This window comes from Mus caroli, chromosome 6 (genome assembly GCF_900094665.2).
Source record: "Mus caroli chromosome 6, CAROLI_EIJ_v1.1, whole genome shotgun sequence".
Classification (NCBI taxonomy): domain Eukaryota; kingdom Metazoa; phylum Chordata; class Mammalia; order Rodentia; family Muridae; genus Mus; species Mus caroli.
In genome coordinates this window covers 98,101,166-98,119,021 of record NC_034575.1, presented here as the reverse complement: position 1 = coordinate 98,119,021, position 17,856 = coordinate 98,101,166, and the positions used below count along the sequence as shown (strand labels likewise).

At 38.2% G+C, this 17,856-nt stretch overlaps 1 protein-coding gene and 1 long non-coding RNA gene across 6 annotated transcripts in view; one reads left to right on the top strand and one right to left on the bottom strand.

Annotated features, from left to right (window-relative positions):
* Cntn3 (contactin 3) overlaps positions 1-17,856 on the top strand; it is a 354,817-nt gene that overhangs the window by 221,370 nt on the left and 115,591 nt on the right. The gene's annotated exons all lie outside the window — the stretch shown is intronic.
* Positions 1-17,856, bottom strand: part of LOC110296217 — a 40,702-nt gene that overhangs the window by 349 nt on the left and 22,497 nt on the right. The window lies entirely within an intron of this gene.

Genomic DNA, 17,856 nt, shown 5'->3' with positions numbered 1-17,856 from the left:
AAGATAGAAAAAAAATCCTAACATGGAGAGAGGAGGTAAGCACAAAACCCACCCATAGCTGAGGAGATATTGACAGTTGGTAGGTAGTGAAAGAGAGACAGACAGTGGTTATTGGTAGATCTGTAAAACTCCACTGAATGGCTATGCATCCAAGAGTACATGGGCATTACAAATTGTACCTGATAGGTTTTGTTTTGAAGTAGTATTTACCCAGTTGGGTGTGCAGGGAAGGGTGCTGGGGGTTTGAGGTATAGGAGGAGATGATGGATCTGATCTAAATACATTAAACATAGTCATCAAAGAAGCAGTGAAAGTGGTGCTGATTTTGTTCTGAATGACAAGGCTCTGTTGGAAATGGTGACAAACTGAATCCTGTCCCTAGCCATCCTGAACAAATCGATCCCAGCTTCATCAACCTTTCAAAATTGTCTTCAAAACTTTGCTCATAATTTGAAACATTTAATACATATTTATTTACTTATTTATTTGCCAACTAATGGGCTTCTAGAATACAGTATGTTGAAGCAGAGGAATTCCTTTATCTCCTCTTCTATTTGCTCGTGCACAGCAAGCTCTAGTTTTGTTTGTCTTGATCTGCAGCACAGTATTCTTTCTACTTCATATCGAATCATTTCCATTTTTTTAATTGAGTTTTTCTTTTAACATGTCCCTTTGAGGATATTATAGAAGAAGGCTTACTGACTACTGAAATTCCTTTTGTTCAAAGAAATGAAATGGAGCAGTGGTGAAAAGCCAGAGAAGGGAGAGATCTTAACAGAGCCTGTGTGTTCTGGCATTGCCTCTTCCAACTTCTCTCCCTGGTGATCCACCTTTGCCTCACCATGTCCTGCTCCATTAAAGTAGTGCTCCCCCCTCCTCTCAACTAAATGCTTGAGGATTAAGGACCACTTTGGCAACTCTCTCAATTGTCTGTCTTCTCTCCCGACTCTCCATCCCTCCGCTTCCCCTTCTGTCTTATCCTATTTTCTTTCCTTTTACCCTTCTAGTAACTTCCTTTATTTCAGGGTCTTTCCTTACATTCATGAGCTAAAGCATACAGGCATCACAGTATGTGATTTAGAAAAGATATGTGAGTATGGGTAATAATTATAAAACTCATAACCATTTATTGAGAGATTAATATGTGCCACAAGTCTACATCCATGGCATCTTGAACACACCAAATTTTATTTTATCTGATATACGTATTTACTACCTATTTACTACAATTAACATTTCATCACCATGAGCATTAGGGTGGTTACTCTAAATCATCAGTTTGACAGGATCTAGAATCTCTTGGGAGATGGTCCCCTGGGATTGTTTGTGGGGGATGATCTTAATTTCATTTATTGAAGTGGAAAGACCTACCTACCATGGGTAGCACCATTTCCTGATGGGTTTGCTGCACTGTCTCTATGAAGTAGAAAGGTAACCCAGCAGCAGGGTATGGTCACAGTTTTCTCCTAGCTGACTCAGATGCCTTCTGCCTTGAATTTCCAACAATGATGGACTACTGTACATTTCAAAGTGTGAACTGATACAAAACCTTCTTCCCTTATGTTTCCTTTGTCAGAGTATTTTATCACAACTTCAGGAAAGGAAAACTATTTTTACCATCTTGCAGTTGAGTCACAAACTTGGAGTTAGTAACTTTCTCTAAGTTAAATACTGAATGAGCCAGATAAGATTCCATGTCCTGGATTACTGATCACATAATAACAAACACTGATACAGTGTCCACATTGTTACTATATTGTGTCTTTATGTAACATATCCTCTAGAAGTGGGGAATTAGACAAATGATAGGTTACTTGGGGGAAACTTTTTCTGCCATTCAAGCCTCTAGACTTCAGTGTAAATCTCTGGTTTACAATGAATATTTACTGAGCTGCCAAACCCAACGTTATTAAAACCTGTTCATTTGTATTAAAAATTGTTCTTTATTTAATTCTCCTGGTAAGATAAATCTCCCATATTTGTGGCCAGGAATGGAATCTTATTATAATTTAATAAATAGAAGAATGTCACAGAAACTAATAAATATAAAAAAATAGTTTCAGGGTATGTGATAGCTTTTAATTCATTCTTTTCACCCAAATTAATGTTTGTGTCATGATTCTGATTGCCCAGTAACATTAACTCATCTGTCTGAACACTGCTGAATGTGATGTTTACTGGTATTTAATTGCTATGCTTATTATTATTATTACTATTATTATATTAATCCATTTATGACAAATATTTGCTAAGTATAGATCTGTGATGAACATATGGGTATTGGATACCACCAGCTAGGAAAGGTGTTAGGGTTGACCTAATTTGTCTGCCAGCCTGTGTCTGTTTTCTAAGATGAGGACAATACACATTCCTCCGGGAAATGAACAAGTTTTTTGTGTGTGACTCCAGCTTGCTATACTCATTGCTCATCTTTCAAACTGTGTTGTGCAGCTTCCAAATGGGTAATGCCTATTTCTTGTTTGTTTGTTTGTTTTTTCTCTCTTTTCTTATCTTCTCCAACCTAGTTCAAAGATTTCTGAGGCCTAGACATGGTCAAAATGATACAGAATACTGTGGAATCATGGACAATTATTCTGTCATAAAATACATTGTTCTTGAAAAAAAATAAGACTTTCAGCAAAGTATAGAGCAGCATGCTACTAGAAATTGTTTAACATTTCACCTCTATATATCTAGGCAAACCTTATAACAAAAGCCTGTATTCTCTGCCTTAGTTCCACCCAAGTCCAGAACACCGAGGTTTGAATATTTTGGATCTATTAAAAGTGAGTCAAATGATACAGTCAGGCTCCTTAAGAATATCACTTGGCTAACAAATAATGCCTTTCTTTCTTACTTATCCTGAAAGTACATTATAAAGCTCAATATATATATATATATATATATATATATATATAATGGGTTTTTTAAAGATTTATTTTATTTATATGAGTACACTGTAGCTGTTTTCAGACACACCAGAAAAGGCCATCTGATTTCATTACAGCTGATTGTGGGCCACCATGTGGTTGCTGGGAATTGAACTCAGGGCCTCTGGAAGAGAGGTCAGTGCTCTTAACTGCTGGACCATCTCTCCAGACCCTTAATATAATCTTCACACCACTTAACAACATGAGATGGGAGAGGGACATGTGAATAGGGATGTGTTTAAAGGAAGACACTTAAAGGAAGATAAAGGTTTATTCTTGACTCCAACAAACTATCAGTGTGCTTCTCCTCAAGACTCCGAATTGTGTCTTTCAGGAGCTCATTACTGATTTCAGAGAGAATAAGGACTTTTTGATGTTGGAATCTGTCTTTTTCCTTTGCCTTGCAGATGATGGGGAAGGGGATAGTACAGGTATAAGGAAATGAGCACTGAACTTGCTCAGATTTTAAGAGCTGCAACTTAGGTTTAAAGCTAGGCTCGAAGTGTGCTATATCCATGTACATTTATAAGGTCTTGCTTGGCCTGTATGGAGCTCATTAGTACAATCTATACAATAGACTCTGTGCTTCCTGCACCATACAATGGTGAATGATGAATAGACATGAGTGTTATTTATGCCTTATCTACAAAAAGTTGATTATTTTAAAATGCTGGCCATGGCAACTATAGCAACTATTATTAATTACTATTACTATTACTAGCCTTAGTTTCTAATACTACCATTAAGTAATCCCACTATGTGTGACTGTTTTCCAATGTTGCTATAAAGAGAACATAAGGTACAGAGAGAGAGAGAGAGAGAAGATACTCCCACTCATTTCAGGAGCAAGTGGAAATGCGTGCTTTCTCCCACAGTACCAGAAAACTCATTTTGTCTGTGTCCTGAAAAAGCTTTGACAATTAGCCTGACTTGTTAATCTGGTGACAGTATCATTATAATTTAGTCTCAAAATGTTTTCTACAAATCTAAAAGCTGATGTTATTCCATGAAGTTTGCCTATAAATGCCTAGGAACACTTGTAGTATCTGAGCGATAAAGGTCAGTGATTTCTAATAATTAAATTTCATTTTAACTATTCACTGCAATTTCTCCCCTCGGTAATTTGGACTCAAAGTCAGTGGAAGCTATTGCCAGTGTGAATCCACACTGAAAAATTAATCAGTCATGTAGGACACATGCCAAGAGCAGATATATTGATCTCTAATACAGAGAGCAGCAGGGATGAGCGTCAATAATTAACTTAAAATGTGGTGACTAACAGAAAAAATGGAAAAAAGAAAACCTAGCAAACTAGCTGTCTCAAATCTGCATCGAACCCAGTTCTCTGATTTGATTCGGGCTTTCCTGCTGTGTAGACTACTGGTGATTTCTTTGTTGAGAATTTAAAAGGCTAGTTGATTTTTCTCTTGCCTGTATGCCTGTAGGCCATTGTGTGGGGTACCCTATGAATCTATGAAGCAAAAGAGTGTTGGAAATAGTGTAGATTCAAATAGTATCTTATCTAGCCCTTAGAATACAATTTGTCAAGAATTATTGTCAAAAAATAAATATGTTTAGTAGAATTCCTATTGTTAAATCCTTTGTAAAAATAAATTTCTTACTGGATCGTAACTGCTATTTTTATAATATGTATACTTTCCTTTGTAAAATTATAAAAACTTTATATATTTATATGATATAAATTCTCTTACATTTACATTTAGACTGATTTAAAACTACAACACTTGAGTTCTAACAGTGATTTGACAGTTGTGCACTAGTTTGTTACATCAAAAAAATTAATTGATTGATAGGTCTCGAATGTTTTAAATGCACAACAAAGTCTAATGTCAGGGTCTCAGTGAGTACTTGTAGTATGCACTTTGATGTAAATGTATTCTACTTTTCAAGTCATCAAAGTGAATCATTCTTGAATCAACTTTTATGTGCCAACCTTCTGAGAAATAATAAGAAAAATTTTCCCAATAATTGTTTGTATTCACTTTGCATCCTGATCACAGCCCCCTCCCTCCTCTCCTCCCAGTCCCACCCTTACAAGTCCTTCAGCCTATTACTCCCTTCCCTTCTCCTCATACAGGGGAAGACCGCCTTTGGGTACCACCTCATGGTGTGACATCTAGTTCCAAGTAAGGCTAAGCATTTTCTCTCCCACTGAATCTCAACCAAGCAGTCCACGTAGGAGGAAGGGAATCCAATGGCCAGGAACAGAGACTGAAACAGCCTGTGTTCCACTTGTTAGGGGACCCACATAAAGAACAATCTGCATGTTGACTACAAATGTGTAGGCCTCTAGGTCCAGCTCATGCATGCTCCCTGATTTGCAGCCCAGGATTTGTGAGCCCCAGTGGTCACAGGATAGTTGACTCTGTAGGTCTTTTGTGTTGTCCTTGACCTTTCCAACTTGATCATTCCTATACCTGACTCTTCCATAAGACTCCCTGAGCACTGCCTGATGTTTGGCTGTGGATCTCTGCATCTACGTGCATCTGCTGTTGCCTTTCAGAGACAGTTATGTTAGGTTTCTGGCTGCAGAAGTGTCATTAACAGCAGAGTATCTATAATAGTGTTAGGGGTTGTTTCTCTCACACTGGATGGGTCTCATTGGTTGGTTGTCCTCTCAGTCTCTGCTCCCTCTTTGGAGAGGGCTGAGAGTGAGAATGGAAATCAGTGGGGGGGGGTGCTTCTCTTGGACTCCTGGATTCTTGGAACAAGAGGTAGGGGTAAGATAAGGCAAGTCTATGGGGGTGACCCTAGATGAAATTGCTTCAAGAGGGCATTTAGAGACTGAAGTGGCCACCTCCTATAACCAGGCAGGACTTCAAGAGGAAATAGAGGCACATCAACCCACCTACAAAACCTTCAATCCCAATGAGTGAAAACTGTGCATATACAGACAAACATGTGATCTCACAGGAGTGGATATACATGCATGAACTCATGAAACATGTGCAACTGGGCCTGACCCTTCAGAAGCCAAAGCTTGACACTCAGTGGATTCCCATACTACTCTCCACCATATTTTTGGAAACATGTTCTCTGACTGAAACTGAAGCCCACCCTTTTTTCTGTACTAGCTCTCCAGCAAGATCTACCTGCCTCCACTCAGTGGGCTCACATGCACAGACCAGTCACACACAGCTATCATGTGAAGGCTGGGGATTGTAACTCATGTTGTCTTGCTTTCAGAGGAAAGGATCTTTCTCACTGACGCATATTCCCAGTCCCAGTGAAGCTGCTTCCATCAGTAGTCCACTAGCGCTGATATGAGCTATTTGGCTATGGAGAGACCCCTATCGTCAAGCAGAATGGTTATTGGCAAATAACAGATAATACATCTTTAAACATTCTTCAGCTTAAAACACTTGTTTTTGAGAATTCCATACATATATACTGGATTTATGTCCTTTTCACCTCACACTCTATCCCTGACCCCTCCTTCCAGTATTTCCTCACTGTCTCAACTTCATGACCTGACCTATTCTTTAATATGTGTGTGTGTGTGTGTGTGTGTGTGTGTGTGTGTGTGTGTGTGTGTGTGTGTGTGAATGAGTTTAGTCCTTACCACTGGAAATTGGATAATCTATTAGCACCTCATCCAGGAGAATACTGATTCTCTCTTCCTCAGTAGCCATTAATTGCCTGTAGCTTATTCAACTCCAGGATGAGAATTCATCAAACTGAAGGATAGAGAAGACCATTTTAAATTACCTAGGTCTCATTTTCTATGTGTGACATTAGAATGTCAAACACAAATTAAATTTCATTTTCCTATCCTGCTTCATATGTCATTATCACAGTTCTAAAGTTAAGTGGAGTTGGGGCCTTTTTACTCATTTTCACTTGTTATCTGAATCCCACTCAAAGACAATAGTGTGGAGGCAAACATTTCAAGAACAGCTGTTCTGGTTTGAAAGGCAAAGCAGTCTTCCCCTGTCTTCAAAGGGGTGTGATGTGTTTCTCTGAAGATTAGAGACAGCCATATGACATTCAGACACAGTTATTCCCATTTGGAAATATTTTCAAAAGCAAGATAGAAATAGAACCCCGGATCATCTCTAGTTTTCATTGCAGCACTGGGAGCCACAGACCAACTCCCCAGCTCTCTTCTCCCACCTGTTCTGAGAACCTCTGCCTGGCTGGTGCTTGTCATGCTGTCCTGTCAGTTTAACAGCCACAGGCTGAGTTCTGCTTTGTTCACGTTCTATTCTGAGAAGACCAAGTAATTCTTCTAGTAAAATATGATTGGCTTCATGATTTCATGAATAATGTTGTATTTTGTCTTTCTACATACAATTTTATTTTACTTCAACAATAAATATTTGTTCATTTGTTTGTGTTGATGCTAATTTACTCTTCCTGTTATTTCTTACAAGTCTTACATGTATATACCAATTAGTGTTTATCACATTGTCTCTTCCAGAACTTTCTTGGAGAATAGTTCCTATTGTTCAACTTGGTTAACCACAGGGCTCAGGCACCATACAGTATCTCTTGTTGGTTTCTGGCTGTCAACAAAGCAGAGAATCCTTGTTGACTAGCATCATCAGAAGCTTGTTGGCTTTGCTTTCTGGCTCGCCTGCTCTTTAGTCTTTGGCTTACAGAAAGATGGGATACTGGGGTTTGGGTTATTTAGCCCCAGTACTCAGCTTTTCAAAAAAAAATTTTTATATTGTAAATGTTTGACTTCTTTGTAAGATCTCCACCTAAGGACAGTTAAACAAGATGGTAACAAACAGAAGACAGTCACCCTAACTACATTTATTGAATGCACATTCTATCATGCTGACCTGTGTGTACTTGCTTTGGAGCATCAGCTCTCTGCATCCAAGGGCTCATATCCATTGACTGAACCCACCATGTATCAAAAAGATTCCAAAAGAAATGTGTCTATATTGACCATGTACAGCCAGATTGTTTTTATTTTTTCAGTACCATGGTGTGTTTGAAAGGCATACATATTCAGTAAAATCTAGACCTCAAATTTTGATTTTTGCCCTTATTCTTGACTATCAATGTGCTGAAACATTAGACAGCCCTCACTTTCACAATACTGGGCAGTGGAAGCCAACCACAACTCTTATCCAGCCACTCGATTATGAGGGAAACAGTAAAGACGGTAGTGTACTATGTTACTAGTGCTATTTGGAAGGCTAACTGCAATAAATGCATTTTCAGTAAATGGCATCTTTAGTTTGCAATGGATTCATCAAGACACAGTCTCATCTCAAGTCAAGGACTACCTGTACAATACAGTAACTATTTACACATTATCTGCATGGTATTGCGTATTTTAATTAATTCAAAGATCATTTAAAGTGCATAGGAGGGCCTGTGTGGGTCACAACTCTACCATATTGTCTACAGATTTTGGTAGCCACGAGGATCCTGGAAGCAATTAGCCACAGACTCAGGAATAACTGTGGTTTCTTATATAGTCATAGACAAAGCTTATGCTACTATGTACTACAATTATCTTCATTTTCCAAATAAGAAAATAGGCACACACTGGAGAAAACTTTCCATGGTTCACAGAGTAAGTGTGGAAGCAGCTTCTGGGGTTAAATCCCACACATGGAATCTTACTTCTTTTTCTTCCTTTTTTTTTTTTTTGTTTGTTTGCTTGTTTGTTTGGGTTTTATCTGTGTAATATCCATGTTTTTACCACCCCTTTACTCTAGAATATTTAAATAAAACATGAAACTTCTTTGAACGTTTGCAAAGATATCAGGTCTTAAACACTAGCTTTTCCTGATCCTACTGAATACATGAATGGATTTTAGACATCACTGTTTTATAGTACAACCAAATTAAGTTTATTCCTGACCAGTTTACAAATAAATGAGACTCAGACTCTGGTTATTTTATTTGGCCTTGACACTTGCTGGGGCTCACTCCTAATCTACTCTTCTAACTGCTAGCCTGGCCACCTCTGCATTGGTGTACCCCAGACACTCACTGTTTTTTCTGACCATGTGCACATGGTTCCTCTCCCCTCATGGTAGCTTCCTCCTCTCTCCAATTCTTCCTTTCCTCTCTCTCTTCCCCAACTAGGTCACTCAAAGCCACCTTACCTCTAATTCCTCCAGTAACTGGCTGTAGCCAATTATTTTATAATCAATAGTTTTAAATCATGGAATCAGGTTTGCACAGCAAAAGCCTGAAACCATGAGAATTCACTTCTGTGCTTAGACAGAATCAGCATTACATACAGAGCAACAGAGCAAACCTCATCACATTTGGATTTTACTCACAAGGTCGAGTAACTGCAGAGAGCAGCAACACCATGGCCAGTCTAGGCTATCACTCATCTGTCCAAGGTTCAAGTCTTTCTTAATATTTGAAAACTTAAATTTAATTTCATTTATTTTTATTAGTAGCATGTATGTTGTATAGGCATGTATGTAAAAGAGAGTAAGAAATAGAGTGGAGAAAGGAGAACGATTTGAAGATATATACATGGCATAGTGCATGGAGAGTTCAGAGGACACTCTTAGGGAGTTGATTTCTCTTTTTGCATATACATATGTTCTGAACATTGAATTCAGTTTGTCAAGGTTGTGTGGCAAAGGTGTCCCTATCCACTGAGCTACTTCTCTGGTTCTAAAACACAGATCTTTCAGAGTGGTGGGATACTTCATGAATGGCCTTAGCTGCTGCATCAGCAAAATGTTGTAATATGTCAGTGAATTTGTATAAACTTCTCAGGTCACTGTGTAGCCCACACTAAGGAATGCTGGTGTTTTTGCTAGCTTCTCGACCACTGAGCTTCACCCTCAGCCCTACTCTTTTGGGTGTTTTGTTTTGTTTTGTTTTGGGAGAAAACTAATTCCATGATTTCCCCAGGGTATGACTTTGTTTTCTTTTTAATGGGATGCATGTGCTAGCTATTTTTAATATAGTTAACACACTGAAAACACCAAAATCTCATATGTTATGAGCCAACTTAAATGTCTACTGACCATAAAAGGCATCTAGATACTCCAGTCCTCATATTCTAAAGAATCCATGTCCTATGGGTGAGTAACCATAGTATTTTTGAAGTAGGAATAGACACGAGGGTCAGAAATTCACCAAAGTTTATGCCTAGAACACCAACTCACTCTTAATCATGAATTCCTCTGACTCTAAAGCAAGAGTGTCTACTTCAGTCAAAGATGCAATGGAAAACATGTTTAATTTGTATTTACAAATTTAAAAAGTAGCCTAGTAAAGCATTGATCTATAATTAACAGTATTTTTTTCTTTTCTGAACTTGTGTTATCCTTCATTGTTGTCTTTTTTATGCTACATGATATGGAAACACCACTTCATATCCTTATGTATAAGGGATCATAATTATTTTAGAGTGATATTCCATCTACGTGGCATCATTGAAGGATATCTAGACAGGAGGGATTTAGTTATCAGCTTGGAATTGCAAAGGCTCCTTCCATGGTCTTCTCTTCCATTTCCTCAGAACAACTGGTGCAAGCAAAGATTCCTGAACTTAAATTTCAGTTTAGATTGCTCTAGAGAGAAGCAGTGAGATTTGTTCCTGTTCAAGTTCAGCAATGATAAGTATCTTTGCACAGCAAATACAGTAGAGCTTTGAGGTTATTTGATGTAAAACCTAGTCCTTCAAATATTCCATGACTTCATGCAAGTGGAAACCAGGAAGGCTTTCCATCACATGCTGACCATAGATCAGCTAATTGAATTAGTAAAAGAGAGAATGAAAGATATAAACATGCTCATAAATTGCCTGTCAGACACAGTGCTGAAATAAAATACAGACCAAAGCAACTATGAGCACTTTAGTCATTGTCATAGTCTGACACAACATATTGCTTGAAGAAAGACAAAGATGGGCTTCAGATACACAGGGCTGGAAGCTCACAAGGGAACTAACACAGGTGCAGGCTTTACCTAAAATATATTCAGGCTGCCATGACATCACAGGGCAGGAGAAAGCTTATGTTATCTGAGATGATATTAATGAAAATAATTAAAGTACTGTGTGGTTTATCATCAGTACAAATAAGGAAATCAAAACTTGCTTCCTAGAAGATTATTTGGGGTATAAAAATACAATAGAGATAGGGAGAATAAATTAAAGATGTCCTGTTAAATTAGTCGTTGGTAGCATAAAGTTCAGACTGCTTGCAGTTGAAAGAGAATCAATGAACACTTATGTCAAACAGATTAGAATTCCTAGGTAAGTTTATGCATGACTTTGATCAAGGAGGAATGTAAGGCTTCTCTGCTGCAAATCTACATATTTGCTACTTGAAGGGGAAAATGTTTCATCTCCTTGGTCGAAGAATAGTCACAGGACTGCTGTTTTTTTCTTTCCACAGTCAGGCCTGTTTCTTTTATTAGAATCTCTTTATACAGAATGTCTGAAGGAGGAAGCAGGTGGTTCCATGGAATTTCTTTATTTTGTTTCAGGTAAATATATTTGGACCCAGAGCAGGGGTAAGAAAACTACAGAAGCTATGTGTTTAGAAATTCTATTTTAAGTGGTATCTTTTAGGAAAGATGAAAAGAATTTTAATTGAATTAGTAAATTTAAATTTTACTACATTTTAGGAATAACTCAAAAGAATTTCATCATTCTTAGATTATAATAAATAGTTGGATGAATTTAAATGCCAGTGCCCTTTTGGCCATTTGAGTGCTGCAATGAGAGATTTGCAACAGTTCTATCAGAAATGAAAGATGCTCAACCAATGGTTTTAAGTTTATTTAGACTTTTTCTATCAGACTGAGTTCAACTTTAAGTTGAAAGAGACATTTCCCCCATGTCTTTGGCTGTACTAACCTCACTGGTTCTGATTCTACAGATTTGAAAATCCCAATGAAGCCACATTGCACTGAATCTTGTATATTAGAGCACTAGCCAGATTAGAAGAGTTGTCCTCTTATGAATGAAAAGAAATACTTTCATCTACTTCTAAGGCACAATGCCATCTTTGGTATCTAGGCACATAGAAGCAAGAGTAGCAATTGAGTCCATCCCGATACACAGCCCCACTGTGGCAAGTGCTGAATTCCTACTCTTTGTGATCTGTCTCACAGAAACTTTCAGCTTGCAGCTGACAGAAACAAATGCAGAGACCCAAAGTGAAACATTAAACCAAGTTCAGGAAGTCTTGTAGACAGTTGAGGAAAGGATAGAGGAACCTGGAAGGGATAGAGACCCCATAAGAAGACCATCAGAGTCAACTAGCCTGGACCGTTAACGGCTCCCAGAAACTGAATCACAACCAAAGAACATACAAGGGTTGAACCTAGGCCCCCTACACATATGTAGCAGATGTGAAGCTTGGTCTTCATGGGGTTCCCCTGACAATTGAAGCAAGGGCTTACCATAATTCTGTTGCCTACCCATGGATCCTGTTCCCCTAACTGGTCTTCATTGTCTGACCTCAGTGGGTGATAATGTGCCTAGCCCTGCCATGGAGACAGCAGAGAATAGCTTGTTACCCAGGGAGGACTTCCCCCTACTCAGAGGCTGGAGTAGGGTTCATATGAGGGGTGGACTGAGAGGGCAGGAGGAAGGCAATTGGAATGTAAAATAAATAAATAAATAAATAAATAAATAAATAAATAAATAAATGGAAATTTTATTTACAAAATAGAGGTTAAAAATGAAGAAAAATACAGGCAGTAACTGAGAAAGGAGGTACAATGACTGAGATCAACATAACACTGAAGCACTACATTCATAGAATATATTAATTAAAATGACAACTTGACATAGTTTACATAAGGATGCTATTATTTAGTTCTTACAATCTACCATTATTGGCCAATACAACATACATTTGCTACTGAAATCATGAGTTAGTAAATACTTATCCTGAATGATAAAACATGAACATCTGAATAATCATAATTAGTAGAGCTACACCAGAAAGTAGGGCTCAGAAGTTAAAACCCTTTGTTTTGTAATCATGAGAAACAGGATTCAGATCTCAGCACCCATTAAACAAGCTGGACGTCTACAAATGTCTGTAATATCAACTCTAAGGGCTCTGATATATGAGGAATATATATATATATATATATATATATATATATATATATATACACATACAAACATACAGGCTAGACTGTGCAAAGTCAATAAAATTATTTTAAGTCAATAAAACAGTGTTATAAGTAAAAATCATTTGGGGAGAGTCTTAAGGACAGAATATTGGCATTAAAGAATTTTTTTGGAAAGTTAAAGGTTTTTTTTTGGGGGGGGGATATTTTCTTTATTTACAGTTCAAATCTTATCCCCTTTTCCAGCCTCCCCCCCAAATCCCCTATCCCATCCTCCCTCACCCTGCTTCTGTGAGGGTGTTCCTCTATTCACCCACCCACTCCCACCTCCCTGTCCACAGTTCCCCTACACAGGGGCATCTATTGAGCCTTCATAGGACCAAGGACCTCTCCTCACATTGATGCATGACAAGGCCATCCTCTGCAACATATGCAACTGGAGCCATATGTACTCCTTTGTTGATGTCTTAGTCCCTGGGAGCTCTAGGGGGACTGGTTGGTTGATAATGTTCTTCCTGTGGGGTTGCAAACCCCTCATCTCCTTCGGTCCTTTCTTTAACTCCTCTCTTACGAGCACTGTGCTCAGTCTAATGATTGGCTACAAACATCTGTCTCTGTATTTGTAAGGCTCTGGCAGGGCCTGTCAGGAGACAGCCATATCAGACTCCTTTCAGCATGCACTTCTTGGCATCCACAAGTTTGGATAGTGTCTAAGTTTGGTAACTGTATATGGGATGAATCCCCATGTGAAACAATTAAAGATTATTTTATTATAATTACTTTTGTTAAGCTTTACCCTAAGTATTCCTTGTTAGTAAGGCTATGCAATTCCATTCAGATTTTACAAAAATGAAAGCATGGAAATACAGAAGTCAGTTACCATATTCGCAGCAGTAAGATGGGGAGATACTGATCAATGACTGTGAAAGGTTCAGGTAGAAACAGGAATGGTCTTTTCATGGCTACTGCGTAGTTGCTAATTATATTTTTAGAATTTAAAATTAACAACTGAGATTAAAGGCTGATCACACAACAATAAGTGTGTGAGCTAATGGATATTGGCTTGATCCAATAAATATGAAAATTATGTGCAAATATTAAAATTTATACTTTATATGATTTAAAATCTATAATTGTTATTTGTCAATTAAATTACAAACAATGAAGTCTCTATGAGAGTATAGTCTTAAGAAAATAAGAATTTTAAGTGAAATTTGATTATGAGTAGTTCTGCTGTGGTTCCTCATGCACATCCAACCTCAGCAGAGATTTCTTTCTTTTAGCTGAATTATTAAAATCATAGAAAAGGCAATTGCGTTTTTTGGCTTTAAAAGCCTTCTCTTCAGGGTAATGGAGTGATAGATGTTTCATTTAGATTTCACATATCTGCTTTTCTAGAAAAATAGAAGTTTGGAAGAGAGTGAAGCTGGATCTGTTTATTACTTAGCATGACAAGAAAGAACTTGAGATATTCTGTTTTCCCAAGGTTTTTTCCCCTATCACTTTTCTTAAAACCTGCAAACTCATGTGTAAATATGTTTGAACAGGCAGCCCTTTTGAACTCCAAAGTGTCCTTTGGGACCATATGAACTGGAATCCATTGAGAACTCACCACTTGACTGACTAGGTGGGTGGGTGAAAATTACTGTTAATTATGAAAATCTGGAGAAATTATTTTTGTCCCTACATTTAATTGATAATCATGCATGATATTTAATCAAATACTTATAATCAGAAGGCTTTATGCCATATTCATTACATAATCTATTATGGAGCTGTCTCTTTTTAGTTTATCCTGACATTCAAAAAACTCAGGTCAATGGTATAGGTGTAATAGAAAGATTTGATGTGCTAGTGAGGTAAAAAACAGTAGCTGGTGTGTGTGTGTGTGTGTGTGTGTGTGTTAATTAAGTTTCCGTTACTGTGAAAAGACACCATGACCAAGGCAACTCTTATAAGGGACAAGATTTAATTAGGGCTGCCTTACAGCAGGAAGCATGGCACCATCAAGGCAAATATGATACTGGAGAAGGAGCTGAGAGTTCTCATCTTGTTCCAAAGGCAAACAGGACAAGAATACTGTCTTCCACTCAGCTAGAAGGAGGGTCACAATCCCAACCCAACAGTGACATACTTCCTATAGCAAGGCCACACCTACTTCAGCAAGGCCACACCTACTTCAACAAGTCCACTCCTCCCAATATTACCACTCTCTGGGTCAAGCATATTCAAACCACAGCAGTGTGTGTGTGTGTGTGTGTGTGTGTGTGTGTGTGTGTGTGTGTAGCAGAGAGAGACAGAGAGAGGGACACACACACACAGATGGGGGGGGGAGATTACATTTCATGAATCTGTTCAACTCCCTTCAGAGTTACATATTATAACTAGGGAGAAGTCCCTTATAGGGCTGAGGACATGGCTGTTAAAAAAGTTCCATAGAAGCACAGGGTCCAGGCATGTACACACACACACACATAGACACACAGGATAAAGAAAAACCAAGAAACTTATGGTACAGTAGAGTGGCTTCATCTTCTAATGATCTCATTTCTACTTACCATTGAAAATGGATACTTTAATTTAGTTTAAAAGCCCAGGCACATAGAAGAGAGCAATTATGCTCACATGACATTCTTTAAAAAGGGAGTTTAAACTTTCATAAATGAAAAATCAGATCTAATGAGAAAGAGGCTGCATTTTTGTGATGCTGTTCCTTGATTCCTTGGCCTTTAATTATTTCAGCTATTTTATTGCACCTTTTCATGAGTCTAGGGTTCTTTTGTAACCTTTGCAGCCCTGCAAAGTCCCTCTCTGGAATTAGCCTCTTAGAGCTGATGTGGGAATTCTAACCCAAAATCACCACCTTCGGATTCATTAAAGGCAAGGCTTCCCGTAGTTAGTTTGTTCTGAAGAAAATTTCCATTTTGCAAGGGCAGTGTAAATTTTGCATATCATTTTAATAGCAAGGTAGGTCAATCAAAATATAATTGGCTCCAATTAACACTCCCATGAGCTGTAAGGTTCTTTATATCTCTTAGACTGTACTTAAAGGGAAAATGCTATTTACCAACACTGAGCCCTTAAGAATTGTCCACTGGTTACTGTGAGTGATGAGGGAAGTGGGACTCCAGAGACACAGCACTTTGGGAGATATTTAAGGTGTGCATACTAACAAGCGTGTGGTATCAAGCATCACCATGTGAAAATTTCCTATGACAAAGCATTTTCTTTTAGCTGTATGGGAAGGCTTTGCTTATGAAATGTCTAATCTCCTGCATTAGATTGGAACTAATCTTAAAATTGCTTTCTAACATGTTTTCGGGGTCTTTGAACTCCTACATAAGGAAAATGGGGAGAGAGTAAAAGCGTTTTCTGTCCTTTATACTGTCATAGTTACATATCAACTTGATTTGTTTCTGCAACATCTGTTTAGAAGTGATTGGAGGCAGAAGACCAAACATGAAAGTGGGTAGCTCAGATGGACTGGGATCACAGAAGAGAGAAAGGAAAAAGTCAGATGAAATCAAGCATCCCCCTGTCCCTGAGATCTGACTTTTCTTCGGGACGTAGCCTGCTGCCTCACACTCCTCCTCTCATAGCTTCTTTGCAATGACAGTTAAAAGAAATCTTCCTCACTTGAATTGGTTTAACCAAGTATTTCTTACACAGTGATGAGAAAAGAAAAGAATACAAATCTTTTAGCTGCTATTCTTGGGTTCTTTATTCCAGTCTCAATTATCATACCTGGATGTCCCTTTCCATATAAACTGGGGATTATGGTCCTTGAAAAATGTTATCTGTGGCCTTTAACAACTTGTTATATATGCATACGTTTCATGACAATTCTCTAGAGTTCTTTTTGGCCCTCATTTCTCCCCTGTGGAGATATAAAATTATATCTTGAGTGATGTCATGTTTTCAGTATGCTTATGGGAAGAAGGATTGCAATGATTTTGCTACTTCTCTTTGTGCACTAAAAGACACTGCTGGACAGTCTGATAGCCACTGAATATGGTTCCAACTTTTAACCCCTTGTCTTTGAGATCTCCTTGGATAAAAGAAGGAAGAACAGGACAATCTAGTGTACACAACCTGACAGGGTAGTTTGACAGGGAAGTCTATTGAAAATAGCACGAGAAAAGGAATATGCATTACATAAGCAATACACAGTGACCTTTACAGGTTACTAAGAAAGTCTATACCAAGAACATACAGAACAAACAGAGACAGGAACTCCATGACCATATCAATGGCAATAGCAACTGTTCCAGAGAAAAGATGTGGCAGTTGATTTAAAAGAAGAAGGAGGAGGAGAAGAGGGGGAGAAAGGGAAGAAGAAAAGGAGGAAGAATAGGAATAGGAACAACAGTAACAGTAGCAGCAGCAGCAGCAACAACATTTGGCCATGGACTGTGTGCAGTGAGAGAATGGTGGAAGATGTTGGTAACCTCAGAAGTCACTACAGTGCCTCAAAGAGGATGCAGGAGACTGATGGAGGTATTCTCAGAACAGCAGGAACAGCATCATTCCCTGTCAGCACTGGATATTCAATGAAAAAACGCACATTCATGCTACTAAGCTAGCATGTAAAGCAATGCAGAGACAAGATATGTGCAGGATTGAGTGTTTAGTGGAAAAACAAGTTTGGGAAAACTCTCTAAAGGACTAGAATTACCTTACAAAGACAAGAATGCAAACACATGAAACAGGGCAGTCAAGCACTTTCGAACTCATAGAATTTGATCCTGATCTTTAGGAAATACTCAAAGGGACAGGTAAGTATATTTTACTATCACAGCTACTGACCTCTTCTCTAGTGGCCTAAATGGAGATCCTAACAAAAGTGTGTGTGTGTGTGTGTGTGTGTGTGTGTGTG